We start from the raw sequence: 23,500 nt of genomic DNA on the forward strand, positions 1-23,500 counted from the left end.
TAAAACGCATGATGCGCTTCGGCGCCTCGTCAGGAGCGTAAATCGCTATAGAAACCCAGTGCTTTAAATGGGCCGGTACTCACCGGTACGGAGTACCGCCACTTTTTATTTTTCTCCCTTTGAGTACCGGAACTTTTCCTTCGCCAAGGACAGTACCGGTACTCAGGGGAAAGTCAGGCAGTGCAGGCTCGATGGCACTGGAGACTGTGCTGTGCAGAAAGTGCTCTGCTCGGCTGCTGCCGAAAAAGAGAAGGCAGAATGGAGGGAGGGGCAGTGTATGCCTCTGAATTGAGCCGCTGCTGAGCAATCCAGCAGCGGCTCATTTGCATCACTTAAGGGCTGTTTAGGGCTGTGAATGCACTGCGGCCCTCTGTGAATAAAAGTTAAGGGTCCAATCAGACCCTGCCCAGTCAATTACACTGTAGGTGTGGGACTGTGAGCCTATCCCCTACCCCACAAATCTAATTACTGCATGACACCCCAGATGAATGCAGCTCTCAGCACGAGTCTGCAGGGGGAGGATTACACGCTACCCAGCATCGGATTGGGAAGGCGGACATTGGGCAATGGGATGGTGCCTAAGGGTCTCTCTGCTTTTCTTCCCTGCTCCCTGTCCAGGGTAGCGCCCTGAAGCTATAGTTTGCTGGGAAAGGGGGAGAGTTAGTGAATTGGCCTTGCTGTGTGCCTGTTGTTAGCACCTTAGCTCCAGTGTCTTTCAGGCCTTGGTGGGGGGTTTATGTTTGCATAGGCTGTGAGGCATCTTTCCCAGATAGGAAAATTGAGAGGATGTAATGTTAGGGCCGGTCAGAGCTGCCTAACAAGGAACTATGAAAATAGATTTGAGTCCCAGCTTCAGCTCAACATCCTGTGATTCTGAGCAAATGACTTAATTGTCCTAGGCCTAAAACAAAAAATAATGTGACTTTCTGTAATGTAATTGGTGCTCATGTCATCTCTGCCCTTGTGTGTCTGCTATGTTTGTGTGTTTGCCTGCATTTGTATTCCTGTTTTTGTAAGAAAAAAGTGAGAGAGAGAGAATCAAGACACTCTCAGGAGGTATTTTAAAGAAAATGGGGGGCACTTTGTGTGTACATGTCTGCTCGGCGACAAAGATTCATAAATAACGTAAAAAGGGTTGGTGGGTGGGTGAGTGAGTGATTGGATGGATGAGTGAGCAAGGGTGGATGTCTGGATGGATGGATGAATAGATGGATGGATGAGTGAAAGCATGCATGGGTGAAAGAGGGTGGATGATTGGCTAAAAGGGCGGATGATGGGTGGATAAGTGAAAGATTGGATGGATGAATGAAAGGGTGGATGATGGATGAGTGAAAGAACGGATTGAGTGAAAGGGTGGATGGAATGAAAAGGTGGATGGAATAAAAGATTGAAAGGGTTGATGGATGGATGAGCGAATGGATTGATGGATGAGGGAAAAGGTGGATAAAGATATGGATGAGTGAAAGGATGAATGGACAGGTTTGGAGATGGATGGATAGGTTTGGAGATGGATGGATAGGTTATATGAAGGGTGGATAGACGGAATGCTGAAAAACTGAATGATTGATGAAAGACTGAATAGAGGATAGAATGTAAAGGTTAAATGGTGGACATCAGCAGGTAAATGGTAGGATGAAAGGATGAATGGATAGATCGATGGAAGAGACAAGAGATTTCTTCTGGTAAGAGTAAGGATTGTTTGCTTAATTTGCTTGGTGCAATAAGATCAAAAATATATAGTATTGTGCCAAACAGCAATTAACAGTATGACATTAAAAAGGTGCAACTATTGCAAAAAAAAAAAAGGAAATGTTAACATATTATCGCATTTCTCTTTCATTTTGTGTAATAAGTTAACTTGCTTTGTTTATGTAAACACATTTCTGATGTGTTTTGGTATGTGCTGCAACTAATATAGAAGTCATTAAGTATCATCATGTCTGGCCTTTAGCCTCGTTCACTGCCCCGCCCCCTCACTACACCTCTAGCTCATTTTAATGAGTACCTGCACTTATTTTTTCCCATTTAAAGCACTGGAAATAGTTACCTATAAGATATGACAGTCAGCAGGGGGAGGCGCGTGGTACGTGATGTCAGGAGACTCCACTCTTTATGTGATGTTGAATTCCTGTTTGGCTTCTCATTTCTGACTGTCAGTTACTTTGTTGAGTTTGCGGGATACCTGTTCAGCTGGATGGATGGTCTGGGCGCATACTTCTATGGGTGCTGGGAGGAGAAGGGTGGGAAGGGGCAGGAGGAGGGCGGAGTAAGAGGCGGGCTTGCTTGCCGGGGCACTGTGGGCGGGGAGCACTGACGCCTCAGGCCCCTCCTCGCCGTCGGACGGGAAGCGGCTGATGAGGGCTGTGTGTGAGACCGGGAAACCCTCGTCTAAGCCACCTCGGACTGTAATTCGGGATCCCCTGCCCCCAGTGCCGCCCTGGGGTGGCGTCTCCCTGGATCCACCCCGTCTGTCCCCTGGGGTCCGACAGACAACTTCTTCGAACAAGTAAGCACTGCTCCCGCCTCTGAACGTAGCTCTAAATGCCGTCATTACAGGGACTGCCTGTCCCATCGACCCGGCCGTGACCCCAAACCTGCTGTGACCAGCTACCTGTCCCTGCCGCGACACCTGTCCACCCTCTGGTGATCAGTCAGTGCCGTGAAGCCCCTGGCCGTCCTCCGCGGAACTGTCTCTGCTGGGACTCTCTGCCCAACTTGCGCCGACAGTTTAGGGACTTTTGCCCTCTTGTTGTAACCCCCACCATCCATCCTGCATTGACCTTCTGTTAATGTCCCCTACACGAGCAGTGTGGCCCCCCGGCCCCATCACTCTCCACTGATCCTGCACTGACTTTAGGGGTCCGTGACAATCGTGCCGCTGTTGTGACCCCACGGCCCTATTACAGCCATTACCCGGTCCCCCGTTGACCTATCGCTACATTAACCCCTCACATCTCCCACTGACTGGTAACTGTGGTTTGTCCCCAGCCTTCACCACCTGCCCCTACTGGGTCCCCCACAACCGACCTAACTCTTTTGACACGTCAGTATGATTATTGATCATGCTTGTTTGACCTATCCCTACAGTGTCATATTGGCCACCTCCTGTAACCTTCCGCATCTGCGGGCCCTCACTCTTCACTGTTGCTGCAGTGGCCCTTCGCAAGTGGTCACAGTCGCGGCTGTGGCCCTTCGCGAGTGGTCACTGTCACGGCTGTGGCCCCTCATGAGTGGTCACTGTCGCTGCTGTGGCCCCTTACAAGTGGTCACTGTTTCTGCTGTGGCCCCTCATGAGTGGTCACTGCTGCTGCTGTGGCCGCTGTAGCCCTTCACGAGTGGTCACTGTCGCTGCTGTGGCCCCTCACGAGGGGTCTCTGTTGCTGCTGTGGCCCCTCACAAGTGATCTCTGTTGCTGCTGTGGGCCCTCACGAGTGGTCACTGTGGCTGCTGTGGCCCCTCATGAGTGGTCACTGTGGCTGCTGTGGCCCCTCACGAGTGGTCACTGTGGCTGCTGTGGCCCCTCACGAGTGGTCACTGTGGCTGCTGTGCCCCCTCACGAGGGGTCACTGTCGCTGCTGTGGCCCCTCACGATTGGCCACTGTCGCTGCTGTGGCCCCTCACGAGTGGTCACTCACTGCTGTGGCGCTGCTGTGGCCCCTCACGAGTGGTCACTGTCACTGCTGTGGCCCCTCACGAGTGGTCACTGTGGCTGTGTGGCCCCTCACGAGTGGTCACTGTGGCTGCTGTAGCCCCTCATGAGTGGTCACTGCTGCTGCTGTGGCCGCTGTAGCCCTTCACGAGTGGTCACTGTCGCTGCTGTGGCCCCTCACGAGGGGTCTCTGTTGCTGCTGTGGCCCCTCACAAGTGATCTCTGTTGCTGCTGTGGCCGCTCACGAGTGGTCACTGTGGCTGCTGTGACCCTCACGTGTGGTCACTGTGGCCCCTCACGAGTCGTCACTGTGGCTGCTGTGGCCCCTCACGAGTGGTCACTGTGGCTGCTGTGCCTCTCATGAGTGGTCACTGTGGCTGCTGTGCCCCCTCACGAGTGGTAACTGTCGCTGCTGTGGCCCCTCACGATTGGCCACTGTCGCTGCTGTGGCCCCTCACGAGTGGTCACTCACTGCTGTGGCACTGCTGTGGCCCGTCACGAGTGGTCACTGTGGCTGTGTGGCCCCTCACGAGTGGTCACTGTCGCCGCTGTGGCCCATTGGGATTCGTCACTACCGCTGCATTGCTCCAAGTCTAACCTGCGTCTCTCGCCATAGACTGACCCAACCCTGCTGTCAATCAATCGATCAGGGGTTTATATAGCGCGCTACTCACCCGTGAGGGTCTCAAGGCGCGGGGGGGAGGGGGTTGTGCAGCTCCGGATCATTCGAAGAGCCAGGTCTTGAGGTCCTTCCTGAATGTGTGCAGGGTCGGGAGCGTCTGATGTTCACAGGGAGCTCGTTCCAGGTCTTGGAAGCGATGTAGGAGAAAGCTCTCCCGACAGTTCTGTTTCTGCTTGGGTACGTGGAAGGATAGTCTCTTGCTGAGTTATTTGGGTCCGATGTTGTTGAGGGATTTGTAGGCGTGGGTGAGGAGTTTGAAGGTGACCCTCTTCTCGACGGGGAGCCAGTGGAGGCCTCGTAGGTGCTGGGTCATGTGATCGTGACGCGGTGTCCCGAGGACGAGTCTTGCTGCGGCGTTCTGGATGGTTTGGAGTTTGTGTAGAAGAGTCCTGTTGATTTCAGCGTAGAGGGCGTTGCCATAGTCCAGTCTGCTGGTTATGAGTGTGTGGGTGACGGTCCATCTACAGTCGGGGGGGGGGATCCATTTGAAGGTCTTACGGAGGACGCGAAGGCAGTTGAAACTAGTGGAAGCAACGGCTGATGGTTCATGGAGAGGGAGGAGTCAAGGATGATGCCGAGGTTCCGAGTGTGGTCTGAAGGGGTGGGTGGGTTGGTTCCCGAGGGCAGAGGGCCACCAGGTGTTGTTCCAGGCAGAGGTGCAGGGTCCTAGGATGAGAACCTCGGTCTTCTCTGAGTTGAGCTTCAGGCAGCTGTCTTTCATCCAGGCTGCCATGTTCTTCACTCCTTCCTAGAAGCAGAGTCTGGTGTCTTCGGGACTCTTCATGAGTGAGAGGATGAGCTGGGTGTCGTCGGCGTAGGATACGATGCTGACCCCCATGCTGTCTGACGATGGCGGCGAGGGGGGCCATGTAGATGTTCTAGAGCTTGGGGCTGAGTGATGATCCCTGGGGTACTGCGCAGTTGATTTCCGTAGGTTCGGAGAGGAAGGGCGGGAGTCGAATCCTCTGGGTTCTGCTGGAGAGGAAGGATTGAATCGAGCGAGCGTGTGATGTGAAACGGTGTCGAAGGCTGTGGAGAGGTCTAGGGGGATAAGGGCCGCAGTGTGTCCCTGGTCGAGTAGCATGCGGATGTTGTCAGTGGCGGCGAGGAGGGCGGTCTCGGTGCTGTGGTTGCTGCGGAAACCAGACTGGGAGGCGTCTAGGATGGAATTCTCTTCGATGAAGTTGGTCAGCTGGGCGTCTACGAGTCTCTCTGTGACTTTGGCTGCAAAGGGGAGGAGAGAGATGGGCAATTAGTTTTTCAGGTCCGTTGGGTCTGCCGTTGGTTTCTTGAGGAGGGGTTTCACCTCTGCCCGTTTCCAGTCGTCTGGGCAGATGCCGGATCTGAGGGAGGTGTTGATGGTCCGTCCTAGATCAGGTGCGATGGCGGCACTGTGGAATATGTGCGGTGAGCAGGGGTCTGTTGGGGCTCCTGAGTGTGTTTTCTTCATGGTCGCGGTGATGAGTTCGACGGTAGCAGGATCCCAAGTCGTGATGGTCGGCTTATCGGTGGTGGGGGGGTGGTGTCCGGCACTGGTTCCCTGAAGTTGGCGTAGAGGACCTTGATCTTCAGATGGAAGTAGGAGCTGAGCTTGTCGCAGAGTTCCTGGGAAGGTGTGACGTCCGTGGCTTCACAGGTGGGTTTTGTGAACTGCTGTATGACTTTTAACAGTACCTTGGCGTTGGTCGCGTTGGTCTGGACCTTGTCTCTTATGAAGGTCCGTTTAGTGTCTCTTATGCGCTGGTGATATTCCTTCAGGGCGCTCCTGTGGTTGTTCCGTGCTTCTGTGGTTTTCTGGTTTCACCAGGTTTTCTCTAGGCGTCTGCAGGAGCGTCTGGCTTCTTGAAGTTCTGTGGTGAACCAGTCGGACTTCAGAGGGCGTTGTTTGGCGGGGTGTGAGCTTGTCGGCGAAGCAGGAGACCCAGCGGTGAAATTCCCTGGCTGCGGAGTTGGTGTCGGTCGTGGCGCTGAGGGGGTTTTGACGGAGGGTGGTGTTGAGGGGTTCCTCTGTGACCTTGCTCCAGTTCCGTCGTGGCGGGGCAGGCGCGGTGGTGGTGTTGAAGGTGAAGTGGACGCAGTGGTGGTCCATCCAGAGGGGCTGGGTGGTGTGGCTGAAGCGGATGTTAGTACCTCCCGCAAAGATGGGGTCGAGGGTGTGACCCGTCCTGTGGGTGGGCGTGTTGACGAGCTGCTTCAGTCCTAGGTGGTGCGGGCAGTCCTTTCCTTGGATCTTGTCACTTGACGGGGATGGCAGTGGCGATGTCAGGTAGCGTTGGTCCAGGGTTCCGTGAAGATGGCGACGTCGAGCTGTCACACTTACCGTAGGGACTTCTCCCTACTGTGACCCTCATCATAAGACTGACCTCTCCCTGCTGTGACCCTTACCATAGACTAGCCTGGCCCTCACCATTAGTCTAATGTATCACTGCTGTGTTCCTCCTCACCACAGACTACTACGATAACCCTTGAACCATGTCCTCACTCTTTCACTACCGGTGCTCCTAACGGTCCTAAACGGACCTGTCCATTCCATGACCCTTGCCACCAGACTGCCCTGTCCCTCACCATAGCACTGCCCTTTCCTGTTGTTACCCTTGCTTTGCCACACGACACCGACCCGTCTGCACACGTATTTCCTGTCGGCAGCCGAATACCCCTCTCCTCCGAGGGAGCCGGCCCTGCACCTCAAGTGTGCGTGTGCAGTGTTGGTTTGCACTGCACAATGCGCGCGTTGCTTTTGGTTTGCCATGCATAACCCACGAACACTTTGTTGAAAGAAGCCTTAAGTATTAATCCCGCCTCGCGCAGAGTGTGCGCGTGCAGTCCTGGCCGTCAACCGTGCAATAAATGCTGTGGCGTGATGTCTCCTCCTTCGAGGTACCAACAGCTGGTGGCTCTACCGGCACAACCTGTAATGTCCGTCCCGCGCAGCGGAGCTTATCTGTATGCACTTTCTTTCTAGTCGACCACGTTTCTAACGGTCTCGCAACAGTGGCGAGTTCAAACTTAGATGAGCTACTGACTTATCCTCCCGCGTTTTCAGTGACCCCTCGAACAGTTTCACACGTCCCTCTTACTCTCTTATGACACCCTTGGGCTCTACGGGCTGTAAACAATACATTTATGTTTTTTAAACACACTGGCGACAGAAGAGTTGAGATGTCCAAGGAAAGTAATTACTGTGCTTTTTTCCCCCCTAAGGCTTGTAAAGACTATACTGAAATATTCTAAATTAGCTTTGATAGCCCGCCCGAGCGGGCCCGATCTGTTGCTTTGTTTCTGTTGGTTTAAAGCGCATGAAATATGGTGGCATCATATGGGTTTTAGGCGCTTTTTGTTACTCGTCCAAGCTTCACCCATGTGTGATAAATACCTCCCACCGCCCAAGGGATTTACTTCTTGAGTAACGAACTGTCCCTTTATCCTCGTGGCTAATTCCAAAGTGTTTTTAGTGCCCCGGGGTTCTGCCTCCCGGTCTGGTTCTGCAGAGGTTGGGGGGAAGGGGGAGGGGCGCTCTCCTGTTGTTCTTCAGAGTTTGGGGCTCCTATGGTTCTGCAGAGTTTGGCGCTCACATTTAGTTCTTCAGTGGAAGATCTCAAGGTGAAGGAAAGTTCCTTATCCTAACCTACTTAACACAAGAAACATGATTGGGGAGCCGCTTCGCCAGATTGAACCGAGGACTTTGGGCGGACCACAACTACCAGGGGGCCTGCTGTTATCGCCCGCACCTGGTATCACTTTGCCTGCCTTCCTTCCTGCCGGCGCCGTTAAAGCGCCTCGCCGCTCCCGCTGCCGCGGGAGCCGCTTCGCCAGATTGAACCGAGGACTTTGGGCGGACCACAACTACCAGGGGGCCTGCTGTTATCGCCCGCACCTGGTATCACTTTGCCTGCCTTCCTTCCTGCCGGCGCCGTTAAAGCGCCTCGCCGCTCCCGCTGCCGCGGGAGCCGCTTCGCCAGATTGAACCGAGGACTTTGGGCGGACCACAACTACCAGGGGGCCTGCTGTTATCGCCCGCACCTGGTATCACTTTGCCTGCCTTCCTTCCTGCCGGCGCCGTTAAAGCGCCTCGCCAGATTGAACCGAGGACTTTGGGCGGACCACAACTACCAGGGGGCTTGCTGTTATCGCCCGCACCTGGTATCACTTTGCCTGCCTTCCTTCCTGCCGGCGCCGTTAAAGCGCCTCGCCGCTCCCGCTGCCGCGGGAGCCGCTTCGCCAGATTGAACCGAGGACTTTGGGCGGACCACAACTACCAGGGGGCCTGCTGTTATCGCCCGCACCTGGTATCACTTTGCCTGCCTTCCTTCCTGCCGGCGCCGTTAAAGCACCTCGACGCTCCCGCGCAGCGGACGCGCGCGGACGCCGCCGGACGAAGCCCGGACAAAGGGCGGACAGTCTGAGACAGTCCGGGACAGGAGCGGGTAGGAGCGGGCTATTATCATTGATTATTCGCTGGTTAAGTTATGTACGCAGATAATTAGTGTGTTATTTTGTGTATATCCATATTGGTTGTGCAACAGCTGATGCTTACAATGCCCAAAGCTAAACCAACGGCTGCGTCGTCCACTATGGATAATTATTTAGTAAAGATGGTGGACAAAATTAACCAGGAAAGGAGAAAGTCTTTAGGACGACCGGGGCCACAAAGTATAGGCCCTTTTTCCCCTACTGAGTCAGCTTCTCAGCCATCCTCCACCCTAAATGTTAGTGTCCATACGAATTTGTCAAATAGCCCCATTTTGGGTGATCTTAATGATTCTATAAGTGAGACCACTGATACTATTACGCCCACCGTTGAATTAGCATCAGGTGTGGATTTGTCTCTAGATCCAAAAACCCCAAATGCGCAGGCACTTAGGACACAAAGATCATTACGTTCTTGTAGGACTAACAGTAAAACTAACCAGCCCAAACGAGGGGGGAATCGTCCTGTCAAAAGAACTGACCCCTCGACGTCTATTATTCAGCATGACCTAACTAAGCCACAGGATGGGCCCACGATCAGTTTAGATAAGGGGCAAATAGATTTTTTGCTGAATGCTTTAGAGGCCAAGTTTGACCTCCTTGTTAAACCCCTACTGACCAAACTTGCTACAATCACTGATGAAGTGGCTAGATTGGGTGGTTTAGTGGATACCCTCCTAAGTACAGTAAGTACCATAAAGGCAGTATCTGTAGTTGACAAAGAGATGGCATCTGTTGTGGCGTCCTCCAATCATCACTTATCTGATACAATGATGATTGATAGTAATGATGTTAGCTCTGAGAACGATCGGGTAGCTATCCCTGCTGTACCTGTTGTACCTAACTCCCTTTCGCAGCTGCCGGCTCAGGCTAAATCCACTTTCAACTTAGTATCGAGGAAAAATATGGGCCCCAATTTAAGTCATAATAGTTCTAGTAGACCTCAGCCGGATTTACCACCGTCCTGTGCACCATTTGTTGCAGTATTAACAAATGTTCCCCCTTTTAATACATCTGGAAGCAACCACGGCTCTGTTGAATCACATTCATCCTTAAAGAACAAAACCGTGGATTGGCTCCATAGGCAGTGCGGTTTCCCAGTTGCACTTTCGGGGGATATTCTAAGCACTAGAAGAACGAATTGGGTGGGGAAATCACCCAAGACTTGTGGAGGGGATTGTATAGTCATCAACTTTCGAAACCCCCAACTTACATCTACAGTGCTGATTAAAGCTGCTTCTCTTCCGGCACGGGATGAAGGAATATCCTTACGCCCTTTGGGGTTCTTTTATAGGGATTTCAAAATCCAATCAGACATTGAGTGTTATCAAGGGAGGTCTAGTGGCCTGAATACGTGCGATGGCCCTAGTATCCCTATGTTTAACAGATTCCAGCCCCTGAGTGGCCTTGACTGTAATGACTGACTGGGGCTACCTTCGGTGGTTTCTGGGTCTGCGATTGTCTCCTCGGGAAGAGGAAATTGTAGTCCGATCAAGGGGGCTTACGAATTAGCTGACACCATCTGTTTAATAGACTCTAATGTTAATCTAAATGATGTCTTAGTGGACAGCAGAACTGTAAGGCCAGCCAATGGCGTTGTGGGCAGGATTGACCAAATTACACCTAACACATTAGACAATAGAGGCCCGCGCACTATTGCATGTTGGAATGTTGCCGGTCTCTCACAAAAGGATACTTGTCTAGGATGGTTTGATTTTATTAACAATTTTAGTATTATTTGTTTTCAGGAAACCTGGAGTTTGGTACCCATAAATTATTCCGGTTTTGTTTCTTACCATTTGCCGGCTGTGGCTTCCACTACGGGCAGAGCAAAGGGTGGGCTTTTGACTCTGATTTCTGTAGAGGTGCCACTTATTGTAAAGAAACACGTAACCATTGGGGCACACTCCCAGGTCTTATGGCTTTCCCAGGAGCTGGGTAGAAATATCCTTTTAATCAACTTTTATAATAATGTGTTTGATAACACCAGACATGAGGTGGTTTTTGCTTTAGAATCCGCTCTGGCGGATATAGTAACGGGTAACAATGTTATGTTTGATTTTATTTGGTTAGGGGATTTTAACACAGCTGTCTGCCCCCCTCTGGTTCAAAGGGCATGTGGTTTTATTAATTGCTGCGGGGAAGGTGTTTGTCATTTTCCCCACAATACATATGGAGAATCACTTAATAAAATTCTGGTGACCTATGATATGGAACCATTGGAGAATTTGACGGGGGACTCTGGTGAAATTATCCCCACTTTTACGGGCCGGAATGCAAATACTGTGATTGATTTCATTTGCATTTCATCCAGCCTTAACCAGTGGTGTACAGCCCCTCTGATAGTGGAAAACCTTATCAGTGATCATAACTGCTTAATTATGGAAGCTGTACTATGGAAGGCGAAAAGGGGCCCTAAACCTAATATCATTGCTAATATTGAACCCCATCGACCTAATGGCATTAGAATTAGGTGGAAAGGGGACAAAGCAGATATCTTGTCCAACTCCATTATTAATAGCTGTTTAAATGATATTATTGTTATTTTAGAGAATAATGAAGTAATGGATGTAATTATCCCCAAGTTTACTAATATTAACACTACCATTGATGCCAAATTTACAGTGTATCTAAAGGAAAAATCATGTAGGTCTAGAGGATGGTTCGATCATGCTAGTACCAATGCACTTAAGGGTCTCAAGGAGGCGCTTGTTGCTAAACCTAGAGACATAAATTTGGTAAGGGAATTTAGAGCCAGCTATCGGTCCGCAATTAATAACAGGAAGGCCGAATTAAGGCTAGAGGCATGGGATAAGTTAGAACAAGCTGCTGAAACCTCAGACTCTTCCCTATTCTGGGCTACTGTTAACAGTCCATTTCTTAAAAACGAGGAAATGCCAGAGTTGACTGCTAACGTCAGCGTGGAAAGCTGGGTCTCCCATTTTTCTATGATTTTTGAGTCGAACATTAGCTTGGATGTAGTCCGAGATGACTGGTCTGCCATTCCCTTAGATATTTCCATTACTGAGGTTGAGAATAGTATCTCTGCCAGTAAGGGAGGTAAGGCCCAGGGGCCGGACGGGGTGCCCATTGATGTCTACAAAAAAGAACCAGAGATCTGGGGCCCGCTATTAACGACTGTGTTTAATGCAGCAGTCTGCCTCGGTGTCCCATCCTCATGGGAGGAATCTATTATAGTCCCAATATACAAGAAGGGGGAGAGAAGTGATGCCAAGAACTACCGCCCAATCTCCCTTCTTGATTCCTCCGTGAAAATCATGAGTAGGGTGCTCTTGGTTAGACTTGAAGAATGGGCTGATTCTAATAATATCCTGGCCAACTCTCAATATGGTTTTAGGAAGGGACGGGGAACAATAGAACAGTGTCTCAATCTTGAACTTCTAATAGGGAAATATACGAGGGCAAAGAAAGGATCTCTTTATCTCTGTTTTGCAGACCTGAGCAGTGCCTTCGACATGGTGAACCATAAGATCTTATGGGAGAAACTCCTGGAAATGGGTGCACCAGAGGGCATTGTTCATTTCTTGGCCCGGCTCTATGCCAACCTTAGATCGAGCGTACGTTATGGCTCGGCTGGGGAATGTACCCCTAAGTTCCCTATTAGACGTGGTATCAGGCAGGGATGTGTACTCGCTCCCCTGCTTTTTACACTTTTTATTAACGAGGTTGATTCGGTCTTAAAGACCGTTGCGGCTGATACCCCTAAAACCCCTGATTTCCATATTCCTGTTCTACTTTATGCAGACGATGCCGTCATTTTATCTAGGACTCCCATCGGTCTGCAACGTCTAATGGACAGATTCTCTCTGTTCATTGAGGACAGGAAGCTGAAGATTAACAAATCAAAAACCTTTGTCATGGAGTGCGGCAATAGTCGTAAAAAGCCAAACTCGTTTTTTATTGAAGGACAAAAGGTTTTAACAGTGGACACTTTCAACTACCTAGGTATCACCTTTTCTAAATCCGGTAGTTGGTCCAATGAGATTAATTATGTAAGGGGTAGAATGGCGAAAAGTGCCCATGGGGTATTTCAGTTCGCTTCCAAACTAGGGGATAAACGGCTCATGGACATGTTGAAAATCTACCAAATGAGGTGCCTCTCTATTACTCTCTATGGTGCCGGTATCTGGGGGCATGTACCGAGTAGCAGTCTTCAAGTGGAAGAAAATACCTTTCTCAAAAGACTTTTAAGTCTACCTACTTCGGCTTCCACCGATCTGGTGCATAGGGAGTTTGGGATCCAACATCTCTCAGACCATGTAGCACTTAGACCGCTTATGCTTTGGCGTGCAATATGGATAAAGGAAGAGACATCTCTAAACAGAGCCATTATTGAAGATTGTCTCTCCACCGATAAGCATCTATTGATTCCATGGGTAAAATTTGTTTCTGAAAGTTTTTCTGAAATTTATGATCTCAACGTATTAGAGGATCATCATGCAGCCTCTTGTTTTACCAAAAATGAGCTGAAATCTACTTTTATGAATCACAGAAATGAGAAGCGTGGGAGGACTAGTGATAACTTAACAACCTGTCGTTTTTATGGAAGTTTCAGTGAAACGATAGGGTTTCAACCATATTTGAGTTTTGTTTCTAGATCCTCCCATCGATTTGTTCTGACAAGGCTCCGTTTTGGTATTGTTCACCATCTGGTCGCATTTCCAAGCATTAAGAAACACCCAACAGGTCCTTGCCCATGTGACAATATTACCGCACAAAGTACTGTACACTTCTTATTGTTCTGCTCATTTTACGGAAACTTCCGATCAGCTTTTTTAAAACCTGTTTTTAAGAAACATGGAGTCAGGACTGTAAAAGACACTATGAATCTGCTATTTAACCCGCCACCTGATGTATGTTTTTTTACTGCCACTTTCCTTTTACGGGCTATTAAAGCGAGGCCTAATCTGTCATTTTAAACTGTTTTTTAATGTATTTATATGTTTGACTGTTCAAATGATGAAGTTTTATGTATGTTTGTGCTTTTATGGACTTTGTTTTTAAGCTCCGAATAAAGCCTTATGAACTGAACTGAACTGATTGGGTGACATTCAGTACTTTATGACAAAGTTTAGAGCTTAGTCGTTGTTATTTTCACTGATCAAACATATTGGCATTGGACACTGCGTTTTGTCTGTGCTTAAGCCGTTCAATGTGTCTGCGTGTGTGAGCTACGCCAGAGGGCTTCAGAGAGATGTGTTGTATTTAGTGTTTTTTGACAGCTGCAAGAGAAAGAAGGGTCCCTTCCAGTGTCTCACACTAAACCTTCTGATACCTTGACTAATGCTGGATTATAAAACATTCTTCTCACATATTGTTCACAGGGAAGAAGAATAGACTCTGTTTCAACATTACACATTGTAACCACTAAGAGGAATAGTGGACCTTAGCACTCTCTGGAGGGGACTGGGCCTATCTTACTTTTTTAATATAAATAATTGGTGCCTTCTTTTTTCTCTCCTTGGAGGTGGAAATATTTACATTTTTAGGTTTGACCTAATGGTGCTTTTCTATACTTACTTTTGGTGGGGGGGGGGGCAGGAAGGAGGTTTGGGTCAGCTTCATTTATCCATTTGCTTATTTTGCCTGGGAATCTTCAGTCAGTGGCTTGTGACATTGTCAATCACATCTTAGGCCAGCCCTCAAGAGTACTTTGGTATACCATTTTCTATTGGCTGTTTAGGTGTGATCTTCCAATGCCGTTGAAATGCACGAGGAATTATTTTTAAGTCTGCAAGTGGCCTGGTAGCACCGAGAAGCAAGTGCTGACACAAACATCTGAAAAAGGGCTGCTACAGAAAACAAAGCATTTTTTTTCTGTAGCATTCATCCATCAGGTGTTTTTTTTCTGAGCTCAGTCACCTCCCAGTATATAAACAAACGTTTGGCAAATCCAGTATCATACCGTGCAAACATCGAACCGACTGGCTTTGCCTGTACTTGAGGACTAGCACTTAAGTGAACTTTTGCTGGCAGCCATGATCAATACATAAAAATAAAAAATTGAAGTAAGAGCAGGCTTAATTTTAGTGCTCCACTCTTGAGCACCGACGCGGTTGCCTCCTATGTGAAGTGCAAGGCACACAGGTGGTGCATCATGTATCGAACCTTCTGCTATGCCTATCAGGCTGTACTTCACCATACAACTACTGTACATTGCCATACGATGGCCAAACCTACCTGATGATGCTGCACTTGGCAGTATAATAATAGTAATAATGTGTGTTTTATATAGAAACTGGCACTGCAGGTTAACAGTGCTGTAGTTATTCAGACAACATGTTCTATTTGCCCAGCATGGCATCATCAGACATATGAAAGACTGTGATCGCATCCTGCGGATTGCAGGTTGTACCCGGATCGCAGCAGCAGGTGTTTAAAGTCTGAAGTACTTTCCAGGCATAAATAGACCTGTTATAGAGTTTATGATCGTGTAGCTAGACCCATGTTGACAGGGCATGAGGATGTGTGGCTGGGCCGGCATATGACTGCACATGTGCAAATGCTGGTTACACGGTGTAAAAGGAGGATGCGTTTAACAGATGCTGTCTGCAGTAGAGCATATAACGTTTTGCCTGCACTGTAACGGAGCTTAAGTGACTGTCAGGGGCCGAGTTTGGAAGCGCTGTTCTGGTAGTTTCCATCCCCGGGGCAATGCCCTGATGGCTTTCTGTTTCTTGAGAGAGTCTAATGAACTTTAGACGGTGGACGCTGTTCTGATGCTTTCAGGCCTCAAGGCAGTGTGTTGATGGCTGTCGGCTCCACGAAGGCACATTTTGCATCACGTCATCTTTGTGTTTGTGTCCAAGTGCAACAGGTAGAGTCATTCATGGTTCCGTGCTCGCTGTTCCACGGGACTGTAGCTGCACCTCATGGGCGGGGCCTAACAAAGCCACAACTGGTGTGGAGTGCCCTCTGTCCCCATCTAGAGGCGACCTGGCCCGGCAGTTTGGGCTGCACTGTGCCTCTTGGAGCAGGAACAAGCCGTTTCTCTGTAGCTTGCCCCTCAGCTGGAGTGGCACAGTGAGCCAAAAAATGATGGATGCGAAAGTGTCCTTTGTGATTGTTAGTGGCTGAGACTTCCTTATAGCATTCCACCCATCTCCCTTGTGTTTGCATATCGTCGCCACGCCTTTTAACATGAGGCCTAAGCTGACAGCGCAAAGGTGTACCTGGGCATGTAAGCCAGTACTAAGGTGCCTGATGATACTAACCGGGAACATGAGGTACAAGTGCGATACGGCCATAGTGCCGGGGTAGGTGAGGCAGGACATTGGCTTGTGAAGCTGTACCTGGCCTCAGGAGCCCCATCTATCCAGAATACCCAATATCTTGGCATAAGAGGATAGACCTTGGCTTTTGATGGCTGTAAACTAGTAAATGGGCTATCTTTGTATTGTGAAAGGAGTAATTGGTCGTATGACGTTACATCTCCATGCAGATCTATTCGGATTGCTTTGCGTTCACTTGTTTGGAAGGGTCCTGATCTGCACGTTTGAGACGGAAGGTGTGATTTGCTGTTTCTGCAGTGATAGACAAGCAAGCAGTAAACCACACGTACTCATCTGTTATCCCGCAGCTCTTCAGTTATTTTGTTTTTAGAAAGGGTGTGAATGCGTGTGACAAAATAGCTCTTTCCCCCCTTGTTACAGTCTCATAAGGGAAAAACAGGCAAGCACCACTGATAGTCTTTTTATTTTTGGATTCTTCACACCGACCCCTCTTTTGATCAGGCAGTCCTAATTCCCGTATATATTTTGCACATTTATGTATACTTTACTTTGAATGCTCCATTTCTGATCTCCCTTTAAGAAATATTTGATAACCAATTCATTCAGTTTGAGAATCGAAAATTAATTCTTTACTTACCTTAATTGTCCCTCTTCCTGTTACTCTCTAATGTTGGCAGCTGTATTTTTTTCTGTTGGGAGGGGGAAAAGGAGCACATTAAACTAAATATCTGGAGCAGGATTTTCCAAAGAGTAGCTTACGAGCTCCAGCTACAGTAAGTAGCTCTACTATGTGCATCCTAGCCTATTGAATTGGAAGCTTTCGCTTTGTTGAATTGATATGTGTATACCAAAACTGAAAAGTTAATAGTCAAGATGAAAATGTGTGTATTTTCAGAACTTATAGGTGATGTTTGAGGAAAAATGTTTGACTTTGTAAATTTATATATTTAAAGCTGATGTTTGAGATCTAAATCGTGCAGCATCGGGGAGACTTATTGATATTTTTACCTTGGTACTAGGGCATTAAAGCCATAGTTGTTATGTATTACCCATCCGGAGGCATCCAGAAAAATCCTAAACTGAAAAAATGTGTTAACATTACTAGTGGCAACCTGGTAGGAGGTACTAAACTAATCTTGCATGAAGCGGCCACTACCATCACAGGAATATTGGCCTCACAAGCTGTTCTTTTATTCAATGTGAAGAAATCCATGTATAGACATATTTTTAGAACTTTTTCAGTGAGAGGAAATGCTCCCCACGTCTCCTAAAAATAGATGGGTTCTCTTGGTACAATTTCTGGTCATAATTGTGTTGTCATTGCATTTTTTTTCACAAGTTGGGCATGGAATCCGGGAGCAAAACGTCGTTGGGATCTTTTGTGAACAGCCACAAAGCAAAGGCTTTGTCACTGTTCCCAGATGGTGCCCCTGTGACCATCACCAGGGACCATACATGCTCCCATCTCTTAACTAAATATACGACTGTCGGTAATCTGCTCATCTGGTGGATTTCCGAAAGTTGTGAGTTCTACAGACGCCCCTTAAATATTCACACATCACGAGTCAGTAAACTCTGACCTGTCCTCTGCTGGTACATATTAAACATCTGTGCTTGTCTTTGTTGTGTAAAAGGTTGTGTTAGCCAGTTTCTCTGAGTAGGCAAGCACAAAATGCATACAGTTCCATTGGTTATGTTTTAAGAGTATATTTTTAACTTGCATGTTCGTTGGCCCAGACCACTGGATTTGTATCAAATTTGGCATTTTCGGTTTGATGCAGCCAGATTGTTTTTCTCAAAGCTGAAAACAATATCTGCTTTGTTGGAACTGAAAGTGGTTACTAACACTTGCAGAGTTACTCAGTGGGTGTCACCATTCAACATTAAAGCCATGAAAATGAATGAACTTTCACCAGACGCTAATTTTAAACCTGACTCACAGCTGTTGTTTCTTTCTGCACATTCTGTGCTTGTTTTTAATAGTATAAGCAGTTTCCACAGGATGCATTATACGTCATCTATGTTTTCGTTTGTATAAGATTTTTTTCCTATTTCTATAGAATGTATTTTTTTGTATACTAGTGTATGTATTACGGGTGATACTAAAAAAGAAACAGCAATGCTATTCAAGGATATCTTTGTCTTCTCTTGTCTCGGGATTACAACCTTACACTATTAATTGATACATGGTAGCAGCAGTGTTCTGGATTCAAGTTAATACAATTATATTTTTGGTCATAGTTTGAGACTTTGAGAAGCGAATAAGAGGTGTTTGTCCTTTCAAAAATATGTTTTATCCATGATATAGGGGTTGCTGCGTGCATTCTAGGCATCCTTAAAGTATAATGAGTGTTTTTTTTCTTATTCTTTAAAAGTTATTCAAAGAAGGGTAAGTAAAATGAACGTTTACACAACCTTTTTGAGATGGTGGTTGTGTGCTTCAATTAGAAGCAGCCAGCGGTAAGGGCTTGTATCCATGACTTGCTCTTTAGCACTCCTAGCACTGCTCTGACAAATATAAGTTTTCGTACTGTCCATTGCTTTCCAATGCCTCACTCCTCCGTTGTTCTGATCTACTTGTATTGTTAAATGTTTTATAAAAAAAGAGAGAAATGTTTTATTAGCAAAAGTGCTTTTTCTGTAGCTGAGCATCTGCCGCACATTACAGCTACCGGGACCTCTGAAAAATGTAACTTTACAGCATTTTTTTGGGGCTTGCATTTTTTTACATACCAGAGAGAGGCAGGGAAACAATAGAGGACTGAGGCGTTGGAAAACAATGGACAGTATGGGGGCTCAAAATAAAAATAAACCCCAAAGAGGAAGGGAAGGAAGAGTAGCACACGTGGTAGAGAGCATCACAAAGGGTGTATATTTGGCAGTGAAAGAAGCTAACGAGGGAGGGCCCCAAATAATATAGGCACTCTCCCAGGGTGCGTAACGAAAAATAAAAAAATTGTTACCTAGAGTGAGTAGTGGAAGGATACAAGTCAGCCAATCAAAAGACTGGTAAAGTGGCTCTGCTCCATGAAAAGAACTGGAAGGAAAACCATTGAATACGAAGCAAGCAAATGCCAATAAGAGCCCACTGTGAACGATTGGTTTAGCCCAGAAAGTCTTTCACAATCAGCCAGCTCAAAGTTGTCTGACAGCCAAGATCTAAAAATGAAACATTGCTTTTAGACCATTGAGACTTATGTGCCAGGGCAGTGCTTTGGGGGCTAACTAGCAAGTCATGAGTAAAAGCTACTACCGCTGGCTACTTCTAATGGAAGCACACACACTATGCTCAAAAAGGTTGGGTACACAGGCATTCTACTTGCACAATGAACTTCTAATGGAAGCACACGCACCATGCTAAAAAGGTTGTGTACACGGGCATTCTACTTGCACAATGAACTTCTAATGGAAGCACACACACCATGCTAAAAAGGTTGTGTACACGGGAATTCTACTTGCACAGTTAATGGGTACCACAGATGGTGGAGGAGAAATGCATGGGATGAAATGGCAAGCACTGAAAATAAGGTTGTTTCTAGGATGCCTTTTAATACAAAAGTATGCAAGAGATATGTACACTTTGAGTAGGATATCAGACTGTGTTGCTTAGAGCCACATGCATTTTCGATTGTCCCAGAAAATTGTTGGATAAAGCCCCGATAGAGATGCAGGTGATTGGCATACACCCTGTCAGTGTATGCATTTTTTTCTTTCAGGGTCCAGGTTCTGTAAAATATAGTATTTTGTTCATTTTTTAAGACCGAGTAGCTGTAACGAGTACTGTCTGTCACCAGGACTGAAGATGCTCGTAGCATTTGTTCTGGCCTTCCTTAACCGCAGGCTGTTTTTAGGCTGGGGTCTTTGCCAGATTTAGCAGCATTTTAAATTTATCAAGAAATATGGATAGAAAACTGGCCAAAACGCGATGCTGCAAGTATAGCCAGATAAAAATAGAACATCTTGGAGCATAATGTTCCATGGCAACCTGTTATCCAGAATATTGGCTTTGAGGAGCTGAGAACGTTAATACATGGACGACTTGTGTTTGGAAATAAAAGCCGTCTAAATAAATTAGTGTTTATCCATTCCGATTGCTCCATAAGATGCTGAATATGGATGATGAAAAAATATGTACATGTATTGTATATGGTCGAGGCAACGTGAAGTTTGTATTTGGTGATTCATGATAATAAAAGAGGTTGGGTGGAGAGAGGTAATGCCAGCATTAAATGTTTCTCTTGTCCTCCATCTCCATTGCCCTTTCTAGTAATTCAACTGCCCTCTTTCAACAGGCCTTGAAAAGGAGCATTTAAGGTGTGATTGGAGTAGATCATAATGTGCTGTGTCTCTCATTTCCTAACAATACTTTGCCCTTGTTTATGTGCTTGTATTTCTGTTGAGCAGGCACTGGGCGGCTTCAAGCAGACTTTATTGCCTGGCTTGTATTGTAGATTTATTTATATGGTACTTGCTACATACTCCTGGAGGAGAGCTGAAGCAAACCCTTTCAATCAGGCATTGCCCTACTCCTCAATGTGTACTCGATTGGAAGGTGGTGGTTCGTAGTATGGCCTATGTGTGAGGTGTTTAGGTGTCGTGGATGATGACCAGAGTTGTGTCCTTTTCGTGTTGGGTGTCTTGGCGTCTCGTGTAATGAAGTGAAGGATGAGTGAGTGAGTGAGAGACAGAGAGAGAGAGAGAGAGATAGATAGGAGCACTGTTGTGTTTGGATGGAAGGGCATGGAGATGCAGTGAGGTGTATGTGGAGGTTTTTTTGTTTTCATGATTTATTAGCAGAGACTATGTGGTTGTTTTGGTGTCATGAGTTAGTGGCAGAGGCATATCATACCAAGTGACTGCAAATGTGTAGTTCCGTTTATGAGTGAAGCGGAGATTAAGAAAATGAAAATCAGCTAGCGCATGTGCTCGTCACTACTTTCCTTGACGGAGATTTGCTCCCATTTGCAAGGTGGGCACAGTGCTGCGATTTGTGGCATCCATGTGATACAGATGAAGAACAAGCCTGGCTGCACTGGCTGTTTGTTCCCACAGTATGCTGGGTACCAGAGTACCACTATCGGAGCTTCATGAGCTAAGGGCACCGCCGCCAGACTCGTCCTCGGCATTCCTCGACACGAGCACATCAGCCAACACCTACGGAAGCTCCACTGGCTCCCCGTCGATAAAAGAGTCACCTTCAAGATTCTCACCCACGCCTACAAATGCCTTCACAGCACCGGACCCCAATACCTCAACGACAGAATCATGCTCCATGTACCCAAAGGAAAACTCCAATCAGCCAACCTCGTCCTCGCCGAAACCCCACGCATCCACAGAGTCAAAGCAGGGGGAAGATCCTTCTCCTACATTGCGGCCAGGACCTGGAACGAGCTCCCGATCGACATCAGACGCTCCCCCTCCCTGAACACCTTCAGGAAGACTCTCAACACCTGGCTCTTCGACTGAACGGAACTGCTGACCTCCCCCATGCCCCCAGCGCCTTGAGACCCTCACGGGTGAGTAGCACGCTTACAATTACCTGATTGATTGATTGATTAATTGATTGATTGAGGGCCTCTCAGCCCATCCAGTCCTGAGGGAGTAACACACACCCTGCTTCTAGGCATGTACATGACTTGCTGCACATCACCAGAACCTGAAGTATTGACAAATTTCCTTATTGTTTCTTCAAAGGTGGCTGTCAATCTATTGTGTAAAAGCCAACGGATGTGGTAGATTGTGCTGTAAAATGAATTGTTTCACATTTCTGAAAACAAAAATATTTTAGAGGATCTTTTTGAATCTCTGTAGCCCCCAAAGACGGTCAGACTTGCTTGTTTCGTACATTGTGGGGCTGTTATTAAAAGATTTGTTTGAGCTGATAATCCACCTCGGTGCCACTGTGGGAGAAAATGTATAAATACCTTTCATTGACTTGCTTCTTTTATCTCGATGTTCTGTGAACACGGACGCTTGCTCAAAATGAAAACAAATGGTTTAATAAGGGAAATTTGTCAATTATGCTTTTTTGTTCTTAGTAATGTTATGACCCCTGCCAAGTCAATCCGCTCCCACTCAACACACACAACCGCGCAAGGCAGATTGAAATTACAAATGAAAGGCGATCTATTGCTAAAATATCTTTCTGAACATCGCACGTGTCCTTTGTTGTATCAATACTTTGATCGATTACTTTTGAAACCAAACGTGGTGCGCTTCATAAAAGGGCTTGCACTGAACGGCAACGCCATTCACAAATACCGCAGAATTGAAGATGTGGCTAAAAAGGTCGAAGGATTCTTCTGGGCTCCTCACGGGCCCGGCAACTCCAGAATGTACAAAAGAGAGTTGGAACACACAGGCAGGGAGGCGCGTGAAACATTTAAGCATACCTGCAGACAAGCGAGTATTCACCTGACCATGTAGTACTAAAGTGTTCGTAGACACATCCACCGGGGCATAGAAATAAGAGATGTTGTGAAAGTCAGCATGGTAAGAATAAATTACTTAAAAAAGAAAAATGCAATTCTGTAAAGCAGACCTGCAGTCCGGCGCTGTTCAATGGAACAAGTCTGCATATGGTAATACATAACTGAAAGTGTTCATAGATGTATTCAGCACACCCCGAGCGAGTGGCAGTGCAGTTAAAACCTGCTATTATTAATTAAAAATCGTCAGCAATAACCAAATGTTGAATATGCCCAGTAGTTAATTCAGCACTTCATTTATATTTAATTAATTTTTGGGCATGTGTTATTGCTGAGACAGCTGGGGGTCACAGTAGCCGTACATTGGCAGGGTCGAAGGTGGTGGTGGTGGCGGGGTGCCATCGCATATGAGCATGGAGCAAAGGCCACTCTTCTCTGTTGGGGTGGATGTTGTACTGGAGTATACAGGGGCGGCTCCTCGACAATGGCGGAGGAGCGACGCCGCACCGGCTCCGAGCCAGCAGCTGGAAAATAAAATCATATTCATTTTTTTTTTAACTCTTTTTTATTGATAACAAAATGCATCGGTTCAAAGCAGTGTACAGTCATCTTTGGCAAGGCAAAACAAGATCTCAACAGTGGTTCGCAACATATTCAGGATCAGGAGTTCATAAATCCGCTAACCCCAGAGGTTGTCTCTTCTTCTATATTTACAACATTATCGCAGGGTCAATAATATGAGGAAACAAGTGGCTGGTCCAACTTCAATTACCTCCTATTATTGGCTACCTGGTATGGAGGTCACCATAGTCTCTCTCAGTCTGTCCATCAATGTTCGTCTCTCCCTCCTCAATTCCACCTTAGGAGAAATGCAAATGTCCCCCCTATATTTGTTCCACTTTCCTTCCTCATTTGTGGTCACATTTTTTGGGGGATCCCCTCCCCTTGAACAACGTTTTTTCAGCAATCATGGCATAGTCCATGTCATTCACCCAGTCCCTTACTAGTGGCGTCGTGCCCA

At 47.2% G+C, this 23,500-nt stretch overlaps 1 protein-coding gene across 9 annotated transcripts in view; it reads left to right on the forward strand.

Moving 5' to 3' along the window:
• Window positions 1–2,320: 2,320 nt before the first annotated feature.
• Window positions 2,321–23,500, forward strand: part of PAM (peptidylglycine alpha-amidating monooxygenase) — a 1,234,044-nt gene continuing 1,212,864 nt past the window's right edge. For all 9 annotated transcript variants that reach the window (XM_085632559.1, XM_085632564.1, XM_085632562.1 and 6 more), the window contains exon 1: window positions 2,321–2,506. The gene's annotated coding sequence lies outside the window, so the exon portion shown is untranslated. The remainder of the gene's footprint in view (window positions 2,507–23,500) is intronic.

Source organism: Triturus cristatus, chromosome 2_1 (assembly GCF_964204655.1).
Source record: "Triturus cristatus chromosome 2_1, aTriCri1.1, whole genome shotgun sequence".
In the NCBI taxonomy this organism is placed as follows: domain Eukaryota; kingdom Metazoa; phylum Chordata; class Amphibia; order Caudata; family Salamandridae; genus Triturus; species Triturus cristatus.